This window comes from Oxyura jamaicensis, chromosome 10 (assembly GCF_011077185.1).
Source record: "Oxyura jamaicensis isolate SHBP4307 breed ruddy duck chromosome 10, BPBGC_Ojam_1.0, whole genome shotgun sequence".
Classification (NCBI taxonomy): domain Eukaryota; kingdom Metazoa; phylum Chordata; class Aves; order Anseriformes; family Anatidae; genus Oxyura; species Oxyura jamaicensis.
The window spans coordinates 12361403-12385109 of record NC_048902.1 but is presented as its reverse complement, the minus strand read 5'-3'; the positions used below and the strand labels follow the sequence as shown (position 1 = coordinate 12385109).

The 23707-nt window shown below is 41.8% G+C and overlaps 1 long non-coding RNA gene across 1 annotated transcript; it reads right to left on the bottom strand.

The window, feature by feature from the left end:
* Nucleotides 1-806: 806 nt before the first annotated feature.
* On the bottom strand, nucleotides 807-23104 carry LOC118172152. The gene is made up of 3 exons (XR_004753566.1): nucleotides 22903-23104; nucleotides 21838-21924; nucleotides 807-18248 (listed from the first exon to the last, which is right to left on the bottom strand). It is a non-coding gene; the product is annotated as an uncharacterized LOC118172152 (long non-coding RNA).
* Between the last annotated feature and the right edge of the window lie 603 nt (nucleotides 23105-23707).

Sequence of the window (23707 nt, the reverse complement as noted above, 5' to 3'; positions counted from 1 at the left end):
CCCCCCCGGCCCGGCCCCCCTCAGCCTGTGTGAGGGGCTCCCCGGCCGCTGCCCGCAGCCTTTCGGGCCTTGTGCCCCCACACCCAATAAATGGCCTTCTCTGCAAGTGTCCCGTCCCCAAATCCACCCTGCCAGCCGCCGAGAGGGTCCTCGCTGTTGTCACCCAAGTGCCACCAGCATGTTGTATTTCTCCACCTATTCCACATATCCACGAGCACCCCTACTTAGAATTCCATCATTCTGTGCATCCTAAAATCATTAAGGGGGAAAAGACCTCCAGGATCATCTGGCCCAACTGTCCCCCCTTTACATAGACCTTGCCAACTTGTCGTGTGCAGAAGTCTTCAGAGAAGGCAGCCACCACATAACTGCCCCACAGTCTCACGTTCAGTTCGGCGGGGACAGCCCTTTGCAAGCACACAGGGATGTGTTTAGCCAGCTGCCTGTACAAACGAGTGTAACGAGTTACAGGTAATTGTTTACACGCCGTGTTTATGGCAAATGACTGCCACTTCCTCAGGATGTTTGCATGTTTTATAACAAAGCTCCTGTGGCTTGTTTGCTAGCAGGGGCATATACACCAGCAATGTGCTTTCCTACGTGCTGAGGTTGTCCCCTCAACTGTGGAAATTCTGTAGTTTCATATTTAAAAGGTGGCATAATTCACAAATTTACACTTTAGTTCCAGCAGTGACAGTTTCTAGGGGGAAAAATGAGATATTTATAAATGGTCAAAGATCCTGAAGGTCTTTTACTGTTTTGAGCATTTAAAAAAAAAAAAAAAAAAAAGGCAGATGGACTCAACCTTTGACAGCAATAGAAATAATGCTCTTTATTAAATACATTTCAAAAAGAAGTCTGCTTCTCTGTAGTCTTTTAACTCAGGGAATCCAAAATCTGCAAGAAAATAACTGTTCCCATTTCCCAGATAGGGGCAGGACAAGACAGAAATGAGGGGCTGTACCCATGAGGCAGAGACACGTCATTATAGAGGATTACTGCTGTTGACATACAGCAGTGACTGGCAGAAATACTAAAATACAAAGATAATGGTTGGGTGTGATACAAAGATAGTGGTTGGGTGTGCTTGGAATTTACCTGTTCCTTGTGTTTTTGTTTTGTTTTGTTTTTCTCCCCCACTTCCCATCATATCTAAAACTGTCAGGGCTTCTGCCCAAGATCACTATGCTGAACATCCATGTACTGTCTATAAGTAAAAGGAAAACAAGTTATCTTCAGGCTTATGTTCCTCTACAGGGAAAATTTTATTCTCAAAGCAAGATCTGTACTGATCTAGCTTTATTTTTTGATGTTAAGCTGGAAGCTCTAATTAAAAATGTTTAAAATTAATTTCAGCCCTTTCTATAGAATAAGATTCCCGGAGGGGAGAAGGAGATGCATTTCTGCGAGACTAAGTGTGCACTGGTGTTTTAAGTCTCCTATGAATCCTGTGGAATAGTCCAGTATCTTGAGGAATATTACTTTTTTTTTTTTTTTTTTTAATATTTTTGAAAACTTTTAAGAGCAAACTACTGGAGATAACAAAAACAATTGAAAAGTTATACCGGCATACCTTAAAACATGTACACACCAACTGCACACACCACTGGGAATACAGAATCTATGCAATAGCATGCTCACGTGGCAGCAAGCAATGCATGCAAGATTCATATGCATGAACTTATTCCACAGAAGTATTTCTTCAGAATAACTTGATCAGATATAAATTAAAGGGTTATCTATCTGTAACTCCTTTCATCCCATACAACCTTGAAAATTATGCAGAATTATAGTAAGCTCCATCTCTGGGGAAGAGACCAACCATCTACCAATTTACAGCAGCTTAACAAAAGCAGGAAGGGAGGATATATTACAGGCAAATACAGGACTTATTGCAGGAGGAGTGTAATTCTCAGTCCTTTTAGTTTCTCTCTCTTATCATTTCCCATTTGTGGCAGAGGTAATAAAACTTCCTTCCTCCAACCTTTATTTAATTAAAGTGTAAGGTCTTTGGGGCAGTGAGCTTACTGCATGTGTACATACAACTCCGAGCATGAAGAGGTCACGAATTAATCCGAGGCCTTTAAATGCTACTCTGAATACAAAGCATTAACAATAATAAGAATAGGATATCGTTTTCATTTAGAATAGATGGGACCTCTGTTTTCAGTGTATCATCACAAAGAATAAATCACACATCTCTGGGAATGACTAAATTAAGGGGCAAGGAAAAAGGTATTTCATACCAGACTCGCGACTCCACTCTATCCCATGTGCCTGCACTCAAGGACACTACTGCCTACTGTGACAGCATTTACTGTAAAGTTCTTCTTTGCATAATCTTACAAAACAATGTCCCAAATCCCACAGGACACATTATCAATCAGATTATGAGTATATATATTTTAAGATGGTGCACATGATTACTGTCATAACATACCCAAATTAACCTCTTGCTTGTGCAATAAGCAGCAATTAGCAATCTGCAGACAAATGACAAGTTCCTTCGTAATATGTATCAACACAAAAGCCAGATTTCCTATTGAATCCCATATTAACCTACATTCAGTGGCCGTGAAATCTCGGAGCGCCGTGTCGGAATTTATCATCTTTCAGTGATGCTAGCTCCGCCTCTTGATGGTTTGAGACAAGATGTTTACAAACAATTCATCCAGAATCTGAAAGGCAGCTGAAAATGTTTATTATTTTCATGCCACTCATTCCAAGCATTTTGGGTGGTTTTTGATGAAGGGTGGGGAGAGGTCTCTCAAAACAGCATAGGTGTGTTAATAGACTACAAGAAATAAAATGGAGATAGATTAGTGAGAGACTTTGTGATGCCTCTCTGAGATGGAAGCAGGCTCAGGGGTAAGGAAGATGTAGAAGTGCCTTTTTCCCTTGTGATATGGACTGTCACGTCAAGAAATACAAACAGGGAGGTGATGCTGATGATCTTCCTCACGTGTACTTTAATACCTGTAATTCTACACCTCTCCCTGTTAAAAAATTCATTTGCAAAATACATATATTTTTTAAAACAAAGATCTTCTGGGACACCTTGTGAAAAGCAATTTTACCCCAATGCAGAATGAATCTCAGACCTTTAACAGTCACAATCAGGCTCCAAAAAATATTGATGCTGTAATGTAAATTTATGTCAATTACTAATGACTTTACTAGAATGGTTGTTTCTAGTACATTAAAATGAAAAAGATTTTTGCAATAGTCACCATAGGCTTTATTTTCTTCATACACATTTGCTGTTAGTTTGACATCAGTGATTAGAGCGTGCATGTTTGTAGGGGATGAACTGCCTTATAAGAATGCAGTTTTATTTGACATGACTGATGGTAGGCAATTCAAAATGCATAAAGATGCCTTTATAATAAATCAGAAGTAACCAGCCGGATCACTTGTTCACTTTAAAACCCTCCACCTGGAGTCTAAGTGGCCTCTTTCATTCAGTGCTCCATTCTGCCTCTCGCTTAAGAACAAAGGTTATCGCACTGTATATCTGAGCTAAATGGCGTTCAACAGTCGAGCCGACCAGAGTTCAAATCTGAAAACCCGTTCTGCCTTTCCTTTGCTCTCCCGTCGCATATTTAGAGGCCAGCCTTCCTGGCTGCTCCGCATGCAGGCCTCCCAGCGGAGCTCTCCTGCGCACGCGGCTGCAGGATTGGAGCTCTTTGTTACCAGGGCCCTTGGGCCAGTGTTCATTCAGCCTGCGACGCAGCGTCTCAAGTCTATAAGGCACCTATCACACGTGTGGGCACTGTCTATTAAACAGCAGCTAGATTTAATAAGGAAAAAAAAAAAAAAAAAAAAAAAGATTTCCTGTTTAGACTAAGCTGGATAAGCTATAGATTTGTGAGATAGGTCACAGAACTGAGTTTTATTCATCAGTTTTAGTCTCTGAAATAGTACATTATAATTACATTTTAATTTACTTTAATCTCTGAAATAGTTAATTATAATTATGGCCATAAAACATGTATAACCTTTGCTTCCTCTACCTCTCCAATCTTAGTGCTGTTATAAGAAAGATAAAACAATTGTCCTTTAATGCTAATTGTTCATGAACTCCTTTGTAAGAGACTATTTATATAAAATGCCTAGGCAAACTCTAGGCACAAATGCAGTATTCATAATAAATGAATGAATATTGTATCCCTGACCATAACTCCAGTGCTCTCCAATAAAAGAATATCTAATTCTTGTCACAGAATTGCCTTGTAGGTTGAAGTTCAGCATATAAATACACAAGGGAAAAGATTAGATTTTAATTGATAAGTATTAATCATCATTCATTTCTGTCTCCGCAGGAAGCACAATGTTAAAACATCTAGTTAATATACTGTATAATGGATAACCTTGAGGCAGAAGCTCTTGCATCTGTCTCCATCCAAGAAAAATGTCAACATCAGCCTTTGTTGCAGCAAGATACCCTGACATCTGAATGGAGTTGCTTCTGCTGGAAAATTGACTGTCTCCAGTGCAATCCTTCCTAACCCACGTCTGGTGCCTAAACTAGAGATGAGCCCAAAATAATTTTTTAAATCTTCATATACCTGTACTTAGAAATGTTTGAAATATGGCCTAAGTCAGAATGCTGTGTTTGTGGCGCATCGCTGCTCTAAACAAACAGATTTCTCATGTGATGGTCTCACTGCAGCCACAAAGCATTAGCACTCACAAGAGTATCATTGAAGATACTCAGACTGTTCATTGAGAACAAAGCCATTAATGATTAATGCTATGGTAGGAGAGAATGTAGCAGTATTTCTTGGCAGCTGAAATGTGGCAATGCCTCTCCTACATGGAAAAGACTCACAAATACCTCTAGCTCTTTTGCATCAGATGGTTCTTATTTGCTCTGTGGGAAGAAGAATCAAACAAATTCCCCAGATTAAAGGAAAGTGAAGGGGATTTGCACATCTAAAACCAGACATATACAATACATCTCTCTCTGACTGACCCAGCAGATGCAGAGATGTGTTTATGTATCACAGACTTCACTGTCCCAGCAGATGCTGCAAAGTTGTCCCTGACACAGACACTTACTGTCCCTACAGATCTGTATTTTGGGAGGGAATTTTCGTACCACAGACACTACTGTCCCTACAGAACCACATCTGCTGGCAGAGTTATTGTTTCACATACTCTTCTGCCTCCAGCAGCTGTGAGGAACTGCCAGGACGACAGGCATTTCTGTCACAGCAAATCTCCATCTACAGGACATTTTAAACTGCAGCTTAGGCTACTGCTTTTACTGAGCCCTTAGTATGGACCATGTTGATGGGGGGGGAACAACATAAACAAATGCAAATACATGTCTGCTGGACATTTAGATCATCATTAACTCTGCCTAAATATAGCACTCACAAGTGCTGTGTTTGGGAATGTGTCAGAAGGAGAAAAAGAATTACTCGTGTCCTTCTCCCACCCCGGCTTTAACAAGTATTCATTCTGAGAAACCCTCAAAAGAAAAAATGCCTGGTGTCATTCTCATGTAATAGATCCAACAAAGCCCAAGTCATTCATAACCACCAAGTCAACAACCTTAACGCCCCACTGCAGGGTCTAAGAGTGCGTGCTGGGTCATTTTCAGCGCTTTTGAACAGATGCATCCAGTTTTGCTGGGGGTAGGCTGCAGGACAACTTTCAGTTTTTCCTGTGTTCTGGCATCAGAAGATTTGATACATGGCTCAGGAAGCACAAGAGCAGAAATAAAGAGGAGGGGGCTGTTTTTAATCCCTCTAACTTGGCCCCCCATCTTTTGAAACTCAGTATCATCTCTTCTCACATCTAGGGCTCAGCAGCAGCGGTGGACAGGGAGTTCTGCTCCTGTGAAGCTGCACTGGCACTGCAGGGATGTCAAAGGGACTGCTGTCTGTTCGCCTTTAGCAGATCTCCTGAGAACTGCTGCCACCTCTACAAAACAAAGAGAGTGCTCCCAAAGAGAGTGCTCCAGCCAGCGAAGCCCATGGCCACAGGCCCCAGCGCTGGTTCTCGGCCTGCCTGGGGCTCTCTTCACTCAGGTGGTGCTCAGGGAAAGGGGAGGCAGCTAGAGCTGTTCCCTGGGGGCTGCTGTGTACCCTACTCCCCACCTTTGGGGCACCCAGGCCCCACCTTTAAGGTGGAAAAGCTTGGGACCGGGCTACAACATAGCTATGGCTAAGACTTCCCCCTCAGGAGTGAACTCGGCCTAAGGCCCATACCACAGCATGTACTTACATATGGTTAATATGCATGGTATGTGAGCCTGGACTTGACAGCAGTCTTGGACCTTTGTTTGCCTGACAGAGAAGATGTATCCTTTATGATTTGGTAGGGGGAGAGAGAGAAAACCTCCCCTGGTAATTCTGCAGTAATGTAAACCCTACATGAAGAAACATCATCTAACTTTGGAATTCCCCTGTGGGTAGTCTGGGCATTTATCTTTATCTGAAGCATCAAGAGCTGTCCATTGGCAAAGGCAGGACACACAAATTCCCAGAGTAATAATCTGATACAGCACAGCAAAACCTACATCCTTGGAGCAGATTGTGGGAAAGCATCAAGATTTTGGTTATGCTGCCAAAGCAAACAAGATGTTTCAAGCCCCATCATCTGCTCTCCAGTTCACACCCTTCCAGTGCTATCTTTCTCAGATGCCATGCCACACTGGTTAGTGGCAATGGTGTTGTCATGTGTGATTCATTCCATTTTACTGGAAATTAGAAAACCACATGCTGCACTGAAGAACTGCTTATTTATGTAGTCATATCATCCCAGAGAGCACTCATCCTGCCATTATTTGTACACAAATTCTTTCATCTAGAATTTTGGAAATACTGCTCTCCACCAGAGTTCATTCAGAGGGCAGATTAATCAATAACACATTGCTCTTTCCAGTGCCCATTGAGTCCTTAATAGTTTCCAGTGCCACCCTGAAAAGCAAATGGCATTTTAGAAGAGATTATCTTTGTCATTACAGGATGTGTGGGAAGCAAAACTGAACAGATAGCAGTGGGACGGGAGTTGTGCTAGCAGGAGTCTGTCATGTATTTATTTGAGCTCTGGGCAGGTGAATTTCACCCACAAGGAAAAAAAATAGACTACTTTTGTCTGATTTTTTATGGAGTGCTTTTATAAAGCCTTGACAAGTATTTCCTGAACAGATCACAATGGTACATTTACCACAGTGATTAATGCTCAGTATGAGTGATGAACTGGCATATACAGGACAACAAAGCAAATGCTAAGAGTTGTCAACAGTGCATTCTTTCTTTGGAATAAGAATTACTAGATAAAAACATCCATAGATTTAAATAATATTTTCTGGTGACAACAGCTCAGGCTGGCTAAACTCTGCTTTGAGTTCCAAAGCACAGGTCTGGCATTGTGCTTGTTTCAAAGAATTTCATTTCCTAGATGGGTTTTTCTAGCCTTCATAAACTTAGTGTTACTAAAGCAGCCGAACTAGGATCAAAAGTTAGGTTTGACTGTGTGTTGACAGGCAAAGTCTGACCTCTACAAATTCCTAAACTAAGAGATTGCATTACTGTCTATAGATACAGATAAATCCAGTCTTATCTTTAGATGAAGAAACTATTAAGAAGATTCAGGCACCACACATTTATGAAGAAAGAAAAAGAAATGTGAAACATTCTTTTTTTAAAGGTTAGCATAGCTTAAGCATTCCTGAAAATATTTATTGTCATAACAGACTAGACCTACTGAACTATTCTAGTCTAGGTTTTGGTCTTTAACATCCTCAGGAATCCTGTTGACTTCAGCTGGATCACATGGCTGTTGTGGAAAGCAGGCTTTAGCAAGGCAGAGGAAAAGACACAAAAAAGCAGTCCAAGACCATTTGGAAAAAGTAAGAAGTTTGCTTTCAGTGTTACTGAGTATCTTTTAGGACCCAAATTAGAGTTCTGTTATATTTTAAAGCATTGCTTTCAAGCTTGCTGGAAGTGTCAGACAATTTGAATAGATCTCCATTTTAATTTCCAATCTAGCGATATGGAACAGCTGCCATAACTTTGTGCAACGTGGCAAATTCAACATCCTCATTCCTCAAATGACAATCACTGAGAAGGGACTCTGAAAAAGGCATATTATGCTTCCACTTTTACTGCCTTTTAGTAAATCTCAATCAAAATTATACTTTGGATAACAAACCCAAGCCCTCAGTTGTACTTTTAACTTGCACTGTCTCCAACAGGAAGCAAAGGTGTTTGGTGAAAGCTGATGAGATTGATCTCAAGAGCGTGAACAGAATCCAGAAGAGCACTTTGGGGTTCTGATGAAAAGCATTAATGTTACCCCCACTCTGAGATTATGTAGACAAGGACAAAGACAGTTCAGCCATATTCAAGGAAAATTATAGGGAGCAAAGGCAGTGTGCATGAAATGAAGCACATTTATGAGCACAACCCCATTTTATATCTATTTGGAGAAGGAATCTTTTTTTTTTTTTTTTTTTTTTAAGAGTTCTGTAATGATGATGAGTTGGTCCTGTTACAGGAATAACGTCCTATCTAGCTCACACTTTGTATTCATTCACAGATTATATATTGTGTGCACTTAGATAAAGCTACCTCCCACTCTTCTCCTCAATTCTGAATTGACAGCTCAGAGGAGTGTTGAGACCTAGCACAACCCAGCACGATGTTACCAGTGCACTAAGAACACCACCCAGCAGAGGTACAGTTGGTCCAGGATGAACTATTTGTTTCTGTACAGACAAAACACAAAAGCCTCCAGCATCACTGATTTCATTTGCTTAGTTAATATCTCTGTTCTCATTTCTATAACCCTTCTCTGCTACTGAATTCATGGTTTTTTTCCTTCCACATGCTACCGCCAGCTTCCATCCCTGAGAATCTTCCCTTTGGTAGTCTACATTTCTCAAGAAACTCAGTCTCCTAGCATGAAACCCACTCTCACTAATCTATTTTCTGTTATCAGTATACTGACAGGCACATTTATATATTGGTGAGGACACACATCAGCGTAGCACTGATCTCTCTTATTGGAGTTTACCTCTAACAGTTACCATTTGAAACACAGAAAGCTGAACAGAAATACTACAGTCAGCATTCTCTGAATGGACTCCAGCTTTGGATGTCTAACTTGATACCGTTTCCAGTCAATAAGAGTAATTTCTTAGCAAAATCAGATTCCATCCACAGCACAGTCAATTTAGGTCCCATGAGAAGAGGTTAAGAACAATAGATAGATAGTACAGGAAGGCAAACAGGGAAGGTTAACTATGCCTCACCTCTGTCCCAGAGTGGTTAGATGAGGCTGCATGAGGGGACGCAGGCCGCAAGCTCACAGGATTACCCCCAAAACCTATTTATATCACATTTTATTTCTTTAATAGGAGCCACAAGTATTGCTTTCTGACAGAAAGCACAGCCCTTCTGGGCGACGCTAATTCTGTCTTTGGGTAGGCCCCAGTACTCCTCCCTTACTTTCACTGCTATTCCTGCCACTGTCACTTGTGAGCACTGGTTCCACAAGCACATTAACTTCACCTGGCAATGGGTGGTTCTCCCTCAGCCTGAGTGTATGCAAACAAGAGCTTAATCTGCTCGAGAAATTATAAATTGCGCAGCTATTCACACCGAAAGGCAGAAGCAGCCCTCCCCCACTTCCTTCTCTGCAAGCTCACTCCAACAGCAGGCAGACATAAGTGAAAGGAAAAACAATGAGAAAGGAAACTTGGGAGGGACAGGTTACCAGCAGAAGGAAGAAGCAAAAGGTCTGACTCTGCAGACCATATTCATGACGAAAAACATTTGCACAAATAGCCTGATAGCATTCAGTGGGAGTGACGGGCTGAGTAAAAGTGCTGCAAAGTGCAAGCAACAATTGCAGAGGCAGGAAATAAGTAGGAAAAGAAAGAAAAAGGAAACCCCACGTGAATGAGACACCTGCACAGAGGAGAGCAGTCTCACACACCCCAGGAAAAACAAATGAACCAAAACGCTAACCGCCTTTGAGTTACTGCAGAAATATTTATAGCGCCTTTCCCGACCTCTGCCTCGCTTCCTGGCAGGCAACACCACAGAAAGAGTCCTTACCACTGGCATCCCCTTCTTCCGCCAAACAAAAACCCAGTCCCTTCCCAAAAACACAGCAAAGGCAGCAAGAGGCCAGCTGGCTGAGGAATGCTTTGGTCGTTACCTGAGGAAGGATGAATGCCCAGCCTGGGACATGCTTGTAGGAGCCTCAGTAACTGCTCTCACAGGAGGATGGGCATCTCTTCCCGTGTGATGAGCTGGGGAAATACCATTAATTTGGTACAGATTACTGTCAGCAAGGAGCCACCAAACCCCCCGGTCTTTCCCAGCTGCTCGCTTTTTTGCTGTCTTTGCAAAGCACAATGAGGCACTGCAAAGAAGTAGATGCCCAGTAAAACTGCGCTGCTCCTCTTCCAGTGAGCTCTTTCAGGAATTATCAGAACAGCTTCTGTGAAGAGAAATTCTAAACTCCTAAATCATTAAAATAATGTATTTATTTATCAAAAGCTCACCTCCTAAAATGAAACACTAGGGAGCAATGCAGTCATTCCAACAAATGCACATATTTGAATTCTCAGGGCTTATGCTAATTGGCACTTTTCAAAATGTTTCCAGTCAGGTCTGCCCATAAACTTGAAAAAAAAATCAAAATACACCTCTCTGAGATGCACTGGTGTTTGTGAAACAGAACTATTAAATCAGTGAGATCAGGGACTGAATTCAAAGCAACGATGTTTTAAGATCATACATTAAAGATGACAGGATATTTCTAAATCACCTCAAACATGAAACACTTGCAGTTCTAGCTTACAAAGTTATCTGAAAAACACACACTACCACCTACTGGCAATTATTCATATATGTTATTTACATACTGATAAGCGGTGTGCACAACATGTGCACATTTGGTTTGTATGAGCTTTGCTAGGACAAAGACCAGGCTTCATTCCTACATTTATTAGACTTGCATTTGAAGACAAATGTATTTCTGTGCATGTAGTTCCACAACATGTGACCAGCTTTTATTTTCTCCCTTTCAATAGGAACTGAAGCAATAATAGCTGTTTATTTTATATATTTTTAATTTAAAGGTGTCGCTTTTGCCAGTGAATCGCTTTAACATGAGGCTGGTTTTGTTGCTCAACAAGAGGAAGCTGGTATCATGGTACTACCAGGTTTCAGGCCTTGCAATTTATACTCACCATTTGTTAAACTGGGCATAAATTTGTGGAATAAATTGGTGGTATGGAAGCAGGAAGGAGAATTTGGGTAAGTGCCTAGGTACAGCCTCTCTTCTGCATCAGCCACGCAAAGCCTCTGAAATAGAGGGCCATGGCTGGACAGAGGAGCTAACACCAGGCAGCAATCACACACAAACACCTTTTCCTTGAGTGTTTCATCTAGACAGACGCCTTGCCTTGTGCTGCAGATCTCACCTCCTTGCCCAAGGTTCACTGTGATGCCATAGAAATAACTTGGAGCTAAAAGGGCTGTGATATATATGCCAGGAAGTAATCTTAGTTAAAGGGCTACATGTGAATACCACAGACAAGCATGTCTGTCAAGCATGGATGAAATGTTTTTCACCCTGCATGCTCTCTCTGGAGTCTTTTGCCTGCTGGCAAAAAAACTGATTGCTGATGAAACACTGGTGGAGATGAGTAGCAATTTTGGACTACATAGGACTTACCACCAGTCAAAATACAAGTCTGATGCTGGGACTACGTTAACATGACCTGCAGCACAACTGTCTGAGCCTCACCTGTGAAAAGAAATGCATCAGGAAAGCTGAGGCTGACACTACTGAGTCACTCGGGGACCTGCGGTGCACCCAAACTCCGTCCTGGTGCTGCAGTACAGCTGTTGCCATTTCTCCCATGACATGACCTTCCAGAGAGGATCTTGGTACATGGGTGATAACATCAGAAAGATTGGCCAGCCCTGATGTAAAGGCTTATTGAAGGCTAAAGACTGGTATTGTTAAGAATCAGCCCTGCAGTTTTACAGGGAGCACCTGCCCAACAGGGCACCAAGTTAAACTGAAGACATCGGCTATTCAACAATCAGACCAGCAGCAGCAGAAGCTGATTGCCAGGCACTGCACCCCTGCAGAAAAACAACCTCTTCACTGCTTTATAAATAAAACATTCTATCCAACTATGTCATTTTAAATAAATAAATAAACAAATTAAAATAAACTTTGATGTATTTATAATTAATCAAATTTATAGTTCCATTATATTTTTTACGAAGTAGATTTTCAAAATACTTTTTTTTCCTGTTACTTATACATTAATTAAACACAAGGTTTCCTGCTGGCAAGTACCAGACTAGCTCAAGACAGATCTTCAGATATGCTATGCTAATGCCTGACACACAGGAGCAGACACTTTTCGCTCTCTTCAATATGTGCATTACAAGTAGTATTTTAATTGGGCTCCCAATTCAGAAGGCTGGAATGAGCTTGTGAGTCATTTTTACAAGTTGACTCACATGCTGCAAAAATGAAGAATTTGATGCAGGGGAAAAAAAAAAAAGGTAGAGGGTGGATTTCTGCACATCACTGTCACTGGGGAAAAGGGTGGGTTTGTCCTTAGTAGCCAGCTGCAGCAGCAGGGTGGGTTCAGCAAGTCCATTACTTAGATGAGGCTTTTTCTATTTTTTTGTGTGTGTTTTTTTGTTTTGTTTTGTTTTTTGGGGGGGAGGACTTTAACTGTTAAAGAAAGGATGCTTTTGGAAGGCTTTTGTTTCATGAGAGCTGTGATTAAGAGATTATATAAAGTACAAAAATCTTGAGCTTCTTTCCCCTTCTGAAGATGGACCAATCCTAGCATCCCATGATGCCGCATTTCTCTGCATTTCAATCATGATTCCATTTCCAGACTAGTTAGCACACCAACAATAGGGACAGGGATATTCCTCTCCTTTAGGTGCCAGCCCTGCAGACTCAAGCTCAAACAGAAGACACATTAAGCACTTTTCTCCCCGCACATCACCAATTGAGGAAACATCCCACAGCTCCCACTATACCCGTGTGAAAACCCCATTGTCATTCTATTGTACTGTCTGCATTGTTTGTGCAACCTCAGAGCCTCAAGCCATTTGCATGGGTGCAAGGGATGGGAACTCAGTCAAAACAAAGCAAGTGGAATCAAATCTATCCTTCTCTTTTTGCTGTGTCATCTTCAAACTGTGGTAAAAAAAATAATAATAATAAAAAAATTACTGAAGCAAGTAAGGGTGAGTTGCAATACCCTAAAACTGCAGGTACTGCAGGTATGCCGAGTAAAAGGCTTTTCTGAGCCATCACTTTTCCTGGAATGACCACATTTTAGCATTTTTCTTTCCATATCCTTAGAAGAATCCATACAACACACAAATGAAAGGCAGATTCACAGAAGGCAGAGAATGCCAGGGTGTTTTCCATTGTCCTGAGGACAAATGCCAGAGCCCTCCTGGGACATTCAGAACATCTTGTCACTGTATCTTATTCAAGGGAAAAACCATTTGTCAACAAAGTAATCACCGCACAGATTCAGAGACAACTGCAAATAAAAAGCCAATACAAACGTGCAGATGAGGTTCCAGTCAGCAGCTAGCCACAAGAAGAACAAATGCCATCCACAACGCCTGGCGTTTGGGCCCAGCCATTCTTCACTGAAGTCAAAAATAGGGGGGCTAATGCAAAATGATCTTGAAACACATTTTTAGATCAATCAATACGACTATGCAAAGATGGGCATGAACCAAACCTGGATCCAAACCCTAGCTCTATAAGCCAACAACAGTGGCAGGAATGGGTATGGACAGAACAACTGAGTATGCTGCCACAAAATTAGCAGCAGTAAAAGCCCCACTGCTTCATACTTAAACATTGAATAACAGCGGACAATTTGATGCTTAACTCCTGGCTGAAAGCAGACTTCCTTTTTGATTAGAAGCACACAACGCCAAGGGAAATAATCCCATGACTAATGTTCATAGTGGCCAGGATTCATCACCAGTGAAAAGTGAAGCATCTGCCCCATGTGTGGGCTCAACTCTCACTTTTTTTCTTGAACTCAATCTGTGGACTGAGAGACCTTGCCTAGCCTTCCTCTTGAAAAACAAAAGCCCTCTCTTGGGTCACCACAAGTACACTTTCCTCAAGTACAAAGCCACAAAGGAGAACCCTCTGCAAAGGACTTCCCTCAGTGATGAGGTTCTGCAGTTGCTTCATTTTCTGAACTTCATTTCAGGATGTGCATGCAAATGACAAAAGGACTTCGATCATTTTGGTTCTGCACTGCATTTACTTCTCAGCTGGTGAAAAAATCGAATGCCACATGGGAAAAAGAGGGCATTTCAAAACATTAGCATGTGCCATATTAAGTACACAACAGTTAGACTCCAGCTTCATCAACATGGAACATGGAAGAATTTCAGCTTAGCTCTAGCCGAAATCAACCTGAAGCATTCAGAAATCATAATTGCTTCCTTAAAGACACCACTTGTATAAAATTAAATGCATTTCTCCAAAAGCTTCACTAACATAGCAACTGATTGGCCCTTGAGGATTCCTATAGATACTTGTCATTCAGCACGAAATCAGGTCAGCAGCTAAAATTAAACACCCACCTCTACCCTGCACCGCATGTGGAGTCATCGCTTTTAGTACTGCTCAGCCTCTGCCTCCCCGAATGGGTTCATTCTTACCACGAGCTTAAAGGATGTCTTATCAAGGAGCACTGATGGATGCAGTCATTCCTGTTCCGAGATGAAACTGTTGGGAATCAGACTGGCAGTCCCTTTGACTCCATCTGCATTGATTAGCTCTCGGGCAGCCTGCCAAGGCAATGTGCTGCCTCTTACCCTAGCCACTGTTAATCTGCCTGAGCGAGGCCTGCAAGCCCTACATAAACTGCAATTTCTCTTCATTAGCGTGATTCTGCCTGCATGAATCTGATAACATATGGGATATTATCATAAAACAGCCTATTTCACCAATTCATTTTCTCCTTTATGAAGATTATGAATGTACTGCAAGTGCATCGGGCAGGATAAAACAGAAGATTCTGCTGTACTGTTTATCTTTGATTTTGTTTCTAAAATGCAGATAGCCTTCCTTAAGTTCACATTTCCCAATAGCCCTCTGTTAATATATTATAAAAACTGCTGACTCTCTCCCCCTGATTTCCTCCGGTTCATTGTGGGTCTGATCCACAATACAAGTCACTTGCCTAGATTGAGACTTTAATGATCAACAGAGCTAGCAGATGCTGCACGATGGAAAAAATGAGGTACGGTAACTGTTTAGTCAACCCTAATCACTGCCACAGTCTGACTAAGCATGAACATGAAACATGATCACAGTTTGATGACGGATTATGTAATTCCAAACATGTGCTTCATACCCCCTCGCTTCCTGCCTGCTTCGGATAATACAAGTCTGCTGGAGTGGGCAGCTCCTGCATGGCTGAATGAGCGCTTTGTCTGCAAATGTGGATGCAGGTAGACTCCTACCTACATCTGAGATTTATTAATTAGCACATGTCCCTGTTGAATGAAGTCTGCATGCCCTCTGCTGGTACATGCATGCATTCCCAGAGAACATCAACACTGAAACTGAATTAGTGAAATAACTTAAGGCTATTCCCTTAATGTACACAACTGCTGCTGCGAGCTCCTTGGACAATGTGTGCATGCTTGCCCTGGCATTCTTCCATGTGCAATATAGAATAAAATACAATTAACCACCCGTTAGTTCTAAATCTCACAGCTGCTTTGTGCTTATAACTGTTGTTTTCATGTCCCTGCTCTGAAGGCATTTTCTGCTGAAATGTATCATTGCATAGTGCAATGTCTTTTTCAGAGATTTTGAATGCACTCATCCTTTAAGAAGCTGGAGTAAGGGGATGTTGCACAGGACAGACACAGAAGCCTGCAACAACCATAGACTCTTGTTCTGAGCTGCTCAGAAGAAGAAAAAAAAAAAAAAAAAAAAAAGCTTTCAGCTTTCCAAGATTAATCCATTATCAAAAGCTACACTAACTCCTGGCTTGGCTAATCTGTATCAATTACTGAGCACAGACACATGCAGTAGAGGTCATTTTAATAAGCAGTTCACTCCTTAAATTACTTTTCCTGCCAAATAAAGTCAAGATTGCTAGGGATCATAACTAAGGGATCATTAGCTTAACCCATCTGACAGCCTTTTCTGCAAACCCTTCTAACTATTTACGCTGTCAAACAACAGTGGCAACACCAGATCCTAGAAGAATATGGAACAGCTCTTTTTAATAAGGAAAAATAGAATGTAGTGCAAGCCACAAGACAGGCAGGGTGACAGGGGCATCCGATGAAGATAAATATGCCCACAGCCCAACAGCTGCTGCCAGTGCCCAGTGAGAAGCTGGTAGCTCCCTGCAGCTGGATGGTTCTCAGGGGCAAGGGGAAATGCTCAAGTACCACTCACATATGGCAGAAGAATAGAGGAAAAAACACCTTGCCATGCCCTAGACTGTGACAAATCCCACCAACCCCCCTCAGAAAAAGAATACTTCCACCCCTCACTAATGACATTTAAAACAGTAACAAAAAGGAAACAGCTGAGTGCAAGGCCAGCTCCCTGCCTTGGGAAGCTTGTCAGTGTACGCTGATCTGTTCCTGGCAGGCACACACCATCACTGGCACAGGTGAGAGCGCATCAAAAGGGTTAACCACTGCACATCAAAGAGAAGGCACAGGCATTGGTGTAATTGAAACCCGGCTGGCCCAGGGCATATTAAAAGCTGTATGAATTTTAAATGCCACTCATTTACAAGACTCAGTTCAGAGCGCTGATGTACTGACCTATGCCAGCAAGGTTTGCTTGCAAGAGGAAGTTATTGCTTAGATGCCTATCAAGGACTCCTCGCTATTCTTTCCGTTGCTTTCAAACTGAGCAAAAGCTGTTGCATCAGCATGCAAGTACAAACCGGAGTCTAACCGCTGCAGAAGACAGAAATGTCAAGCAGCCTTTCAAGAATAGAAATCAGTTACATTCAGTCCTGCCTGGATGAAAGCATAGGACAAAATGACCTAGAGTGGTGTCTTCTCTAAATTTGTACAATTCTACTTCGATATTAAACTTCATTCTCACTGTGGCCTTATCCTGACTAGAAGAGGTCACATCCAAGCACATTAGCAAACAGCGTTAGACACAATGTTATGCCCAACAACAGCTATTTCAGCTCTGTTGAAGTATTGTGATCTACCCTGGAGAAGGGAGGGGAGCCAAGAGAAAGGTGTAGCCAGGTATTTTTATGAAGTGCTAAAAGCATGAGTTTCAAACAGAACCTGGCTGAAAGGGAGGTTTGGGGGATTCACTTACCCTCAGGTACTAATGTATTTTGCAACATGACCAATTGTACAGAACACAGCAAATGTCTGCACTGTGACAGCAACGAGGGGCACTTACAGCACCGTTCTAGGTAAACTGGATGCATAGGTGAGCGGGGCACGGGGCCTGGCCAAACTGTGCAGAGACAGCTTCCTGTGACAGAGAGACACAGACACACAGTTATTTTTCCAGTTCCAGGTACAAGCTTACACATATGGTGTACTGGAGACACTTCTCAGTAGCAAACATCTATCCCTTCATGCTCAAATTATTTTCCTGAAGCTACTCTTGCTGGTTGGTGATGTCTCTGTTGCACGTGTGTGACTACCAGTGCTAGTCATTCCCCCAGCTGCTGAACAGGAATTACTGAAGAGCAACAACACAAACTGCTCAAACTATTCCTCTATGTCTAAAACATTCATTCTGGTTGTACATCCTCTCTTAATTTTACAAGTATTTGGTTGGATTTGGAGGAGATTAGAACATTTCCTTTTCCTTCTGTTCAGAAGATACAAAGGAAACACAAGAGCTAGAAGACTGTAAGAACGGAGCGTATTTTAAGACAATGATGTGGCTCAGAAAAGTCAGGAGAGGAAAATCAGTTCATACTTACCTTATTGTCTTAAATGTGTATGTTTATATATACATATAAATGGTTGGCCTCCATCCGAAACAAGAGGCTGGCCCAGGCAGACCTCTGGTCTGTCCCAGTACAGCTGTGCTGGTGGAAGAGAAGGCATGAGCGAGCAGTTGGCTCTGACCAGTTTCAGTCTGAAAGTTGCCTTGCCCACTGGGTGGTGGCAGCATAGCTGTCAGACCAGGCGTCTGAACCAACCAGGTCAGCTTCTGGAGTCAAGCATGCATTTTCCCATCTCTGCAGCATTAAAAAAGTATTAGGTGGGTTTCCTGATTTCCTACTACCATACATGAAGCTGGGTGCAAAGGAAGAGGAATGGAAAGAAATAGCTTTAGAAAGACGAGGTTAAACAGTAAGTATCAGAAACATTATTACAACTTCCAGCCTGTGAGGACATTAGCAAAGATCTTCAAAGAATAAGACCTCGAGGTGCAGTGATACAGAAGGTTGGAGGGAGCACAGTGGAAGTTTCCAGGCCATCTCAGCTCCTCATTACTAACACTCTGTTCTGCTTTGCAATGAGTGAATGGTAAGAACTTGGCAAATAGAAATAGCCATGCTTCAATTTAAAAGCAGAAAGATATTTATTACTTTTCTGGATCCAGTTAATGTCTGGGTATTTGACTCTTAAGATTAATGTTTATAAGGTTGCCTGCCAGGTCTGTCTTCATTTCTCCTACATGTCCTGATCAAGAAACAAACAGTTATATAAGACTGGATTTTATTATTTTAGTGAAAACAAGTATAGAAAAAAATCTTCATTTCCTGTGAACAGATCTGACTCTCCTAGTGCCTTCTCAAGCCCTAATCCTACACTTGCAATGACCTTACCACTTGGCACTTGTTACTGCATGTACCCTCTCTACTAACAACCGACAGCCACCGCAACGTTCACTGCAGAATCAAAGGAAGTAAAACTTTTCTCTTGTTGGTATTTTAAAGAAGGAAGTAGACTATTTCAAGGTTTTAAGAGCAACTCCTGTACTCACACAGATCTTAAACTTTAAGAGGACTGAGGGTAAGTATTAACAGTGACCCATTGATAAACCTAGAGAATGAAGTCCTGTTTCCATTCAAACAGCAGATAGCCTGCACAGTACAAGCTCTCCCGCTTCCACCTCGATCCTGTTCTGACGTCATGTCTAGGACTGAGAAAGTTGCTTAGTCTCCACGTCCATTCAATCACACTATTCTTGGAATTAGATTCGTGCCTTCAGGCCTCAACCAATTCAAGATTCGGTTGTATGAAGCATTCATAATGTGAGACAGTCCCTGCCCCAAAGAGCTTACCATATTAATAGCACTTACTGAAAGCAAAAAGTCAGGCTTTGCATTTCTGTATCAGACCATCCACAAGGGTGCTAATTATTGCCAGGATAACTACAGTTTCATGATGTGAAAAATCTTGTCTATTGGGAATCAAATCTCATATCCAGCAAAGCAGCCATCAGAGGATGGTGACTATTTTTAGGCTACTTCTGACCTTTCCGAGAGTAAGGACTGTTCAAAAAAATGATTAAACTACTAAGTAAATTATGCAGAGATCTGAATAGTCTGAAGAAAATGTAACTTCATTTAGTCTTGCATAATGCCTTTGGTAACACGGTTAGATTCTTCTGGCCCTCAACAGTCAAATTTTCCACTGTTAGGGATGGGATGTAAATTGGGCTAGTTATTGAGTAATAGAGAGGGCTTTCTTATTTGTGAAAGCTTCTTAACCTTCAGGAGAACAAAGATTAATCAACAACATGGAAGAAGCTGTTGTCATAAGATCCAGTCATAAGATTTGCAGGGACTCCTGCAGAGGCTGCAATCTTTAAAACTGTTTGGAATGAAATCTGAGAGATGGGAGTCCATAGAGAAAATGTTTTCAAAACAAAATCCAACATAGTTATTAATAATGGAATAAAGTAGGTTCTACCAGAAACCTGGAGTGCAAAGGCCAGTTCCAGTGCATGAAACAGATACTGGGAGGTAGGAAGAAACACAGACAAGGCCACCTGCTTACAAGTTTGGTATTTGAAACACCCAACTGGCTTTCAGATAAAAAGCTCCTCATTCTCAAATCATTCCCAGTGTACCTTTAGACTGGCTTCTCTTCCTTCAAGATGTTTTTGTGTTACCATGGAATTGTTGCCTGCACCTTAAAGCAAAGTTCCTACGTGACATATGGCTGCGCAGCACAGGTAAGCATCCACAGGTAGGTGCACAGTCTATGTGGTTTCAAGAAACTGGGGACAAAATTTTAAAAACTCTGAGTTTGTTGAGCTCACCCTATGCAACAGCAAAATTTCCTTTCTTTTAATGGGAGCAGATCTACACAGATGATGTGTAAGGTCTTTAAAAGGATGCTTGGTAGTATTCTAAAAGGGGTGGGCTACAATGTTCATCACATGCTGTGTCACCCTACAGCCAAACTGATCTGCTTGTGACAGTTGCATTTAAGGAAATCTTAGCAAACACTCCTAATTAAGGATGGGCCAGCAATCATCTGAAATTCCTTAACTAGGACAGAAGCTTCTTCTCCAGGCTTGTCACATAAGGCAGCCTGACAGAGGGTGGGCTCAGTTTGTCACATCACTTTTCTCTGAGCTGCTAAGTGTCTTTTATTGTGGCTTACGATTACATGCCTACTACTACCTGTGAGTTAGTACAGCACTGATCAAGTTAAAGAGCTGGCAAGGACCAAGTCAGGCTCACGTTAGCTGATGCCTCCCTAACTCCCTACAAAATCACTACTTAACTAGCAGGCAAATAGAAATCTGGGTATTGAAACATTGGAGGCTTGCTGTCTGATCAGACAATGGAGAAAGGGATCTCACAGATAGTGGGAACAATCAAAAATGAAGGAGCTGAGCTTAGAAGGATTAGCTTAGAGAGAAGGAGAACTAGGGAAAGCTGGAAGCAGTTGGCTTGTGCAGCTGACTGAAGAGCAAATTCCTGCTGAGGAACCAGAGGAAACAATCACAGGGCTAAAAGGCTGGGCTGGAAGCATGGGAGACTGTGCTCCATCTGGTTCTGCTGCAATAGGAGCAGGTAGGTCCAGACCTACAAATGGTCTGAAAGCAGCAGAAGCAGATGAGCCAAAGCACAATGATCCTGTTTTCTCAGCTACCCCTAATAAAAATGAATGTGGCACAGGAAAGGATGCTGAAGGCAAGCAGGAGCTCTGCATGGAATGTTTTGCTGAGTTTTCCATGTGTTGTCAGCAGCTCTTTATGCACTTCAGGGCAGCCAAAAAAAAAAAAAAAAGAAAGAAAAAAAAAGGGAAACCAAAAACCACAGGCCAAACTGAAGGCAAAGGAGCGAGGGTTGAGCACAACAGTCTGCAAAGATTGCGCCTCAGTAGCTGGATATCCCCAAAAGTGTGTGAAGAATTAAGACTTGCTTTAGCAGGACGCAGTGGCTGGGGACATGAAGGTGCATGAGGAGGAAAGGAAGCAGAACCCAGGCACCATGCCAACCCAGAGAACCAAGGGGACTAGAAGAAGGAAGCCACAAAGCTCTGCAGTAAACATGGGGATTAGGAGAGGGGTAGAAGAACCAGTCAAATGAAGTAACTGACCCAAAACTCTCTTCTCAAAACTCAGAAAAGATTTGACTTTAAAAAATATCAAGTGCTCTCCCCTCCACCTACTTCCTATGGATTTTTTTTTAAAACACTTTCTGGTTTTGGCTGGGATTGTATAGGAAGGTGCCAGAATGCTGGTAGGAAATCTGCCTGTTCTTACAGTGTTTCTGGCCCAACCAGGAGTAGAAGGGAGCTGGACTCTCAAGTGAGATTCTGTTTCCATTTAATTTCCAGGACAGTTTTGCAGACTTACAGGGTCAGGCTAAGGTGCATCTGGGTACATCTGAAAAAAAAAATGAGCCCTTGGAAATTTGTTCCTTCTCAGCTGTCAGGAGAAATGCTGTAAACACAAAAGGAAGAGAGTTGAGGAAACAATGGCATCACTGGTAGGTTATTGACATCCCATTATGAAACGTGGAGGGTTAGAACCTCCCATACCATCTTCTTTATCAAATCACTCTTTCTTTCCAAGATCAGGTCTGTTTCATAACAGAAAACTGCAGGAGGTTATTTGAAGCATTAAGTCAGGGATAGCTCCTGGCTGGGTTGCACTGTGCCAACCAGACAGCAAATACAAATGATTTCGTTAACCTCTTAGTGTTTCTTCCAGCTCTGTATTTTATACCTTAAAAAATATTGGGGAAAGATTTGTCATTGTGAGCTGGGTGATGCAGGTAACATCTGGTTAAAATAGGAGATCCTAGAGGGTTTTGCTAGGTTATAGACCTCTGTGGGCTACTCACTTATTTGCTATAATTCCCTGGGAGTTGTTTTGGGGAGGCCAGAGAAGAAAACTGTTCAGAGGCTGATGACTGAAAGGCAGGAGAATCCTCCCCAAGAACAAGTAGAAATAAAAACAAAGCCTTCTGGGAATCGTCAGTGTGGGTGTAACTTGCTAGAGGTTTAGGGTTTTTTCCCCTCCTCCCACGGCAGCAGAGCATGCATCAGTATCCTTCTGACTTTCAGCTCCTGCGATTGCACGACTCTTTCTGTGTAACTCTTCTCCACAGACCAGCCCTGACAGGAGCTTACAGAACTCTGATTACTCCAAGTGTCAGTAAAGTGAATGGGGAAACTCTGCTGAACCTGTCCCTCAAGGGGTTTGTGAATTTGTCTAGCTTTTCTTTAGCACTTCCCTGGGGTTAAATACTTTATATATAATTATTTTCTTTCAGCATATCAAAGAAGCCACCTTTTTTTTTTTTCTTTAAAAAAAACTCAGTCCACCCATAATTAAAGGTAAATCAGATTTTCTAGAATTCAGGGGAAGGAAGAAGCAAGGATTCATATTTTAGATTTTGAAGAAAATTCACCTTACCTCTAGATGCAATCCAGATATTTATTATTTTCAGATTTTTATTCTTCTAAAGGAAGAAAGTTACTTCAGCTCAAGTCTCTCTGTGCTGCCAGCACCACTGTCACACAGTCCAAAAGAAGCAACACCTATCCCTTTCTCTGTTTGTGTAACTGGCATGTCCAAAGCAGAATGACTGTAGCAACAAGTCCCATAGAAGGCATAGAGCTAGCAAAAGACAGAAAAACAGGATATAAAAGCAGCTGCTTGACTTAAGGTAAGCGATGGTAACACATGACTCATGAAAAATGAATGCAACTCCAAAACACTGAGCAAACACAAATCCAGAACGAGCATATCTTAATAAGAGCTCGCACTGAGTTTATCAAAGACAGTAGGGTAGGAATGGGATTCGTAATACTGCATCTGGAGTGTATTTAAGAAACAAATATCACTCTTCAAACATCTAATTCCAGCAGAAGTATGAATTTCTGAATCTACCTGCATGTTTCAGAGAATTTCTAAGGTTTGAGAAGTTTTTGTACAGGAGAAACTTGTTTGTAGGTGTGATCAAGCCTAACAGATGTTGACATTTATACATTCCTCCCCACATGTACATTTTTTGCTGTTTATTTAGGAATTCTGTCCCCCCACTCCACAAACTTCTATTTTTAAGTGAAATTTTAAATTATAGGCAAAACTGGCATGCAAAACCTTTTGTGGTCCAACAGGTCTTAGAATATCTCTCTGGAGAAATCTCCTTTCTGAAAGATTTTGGCAATTCTAGCAAGAACTTGCATGCGCATGCACAGATCTGTCTGGGAGATGT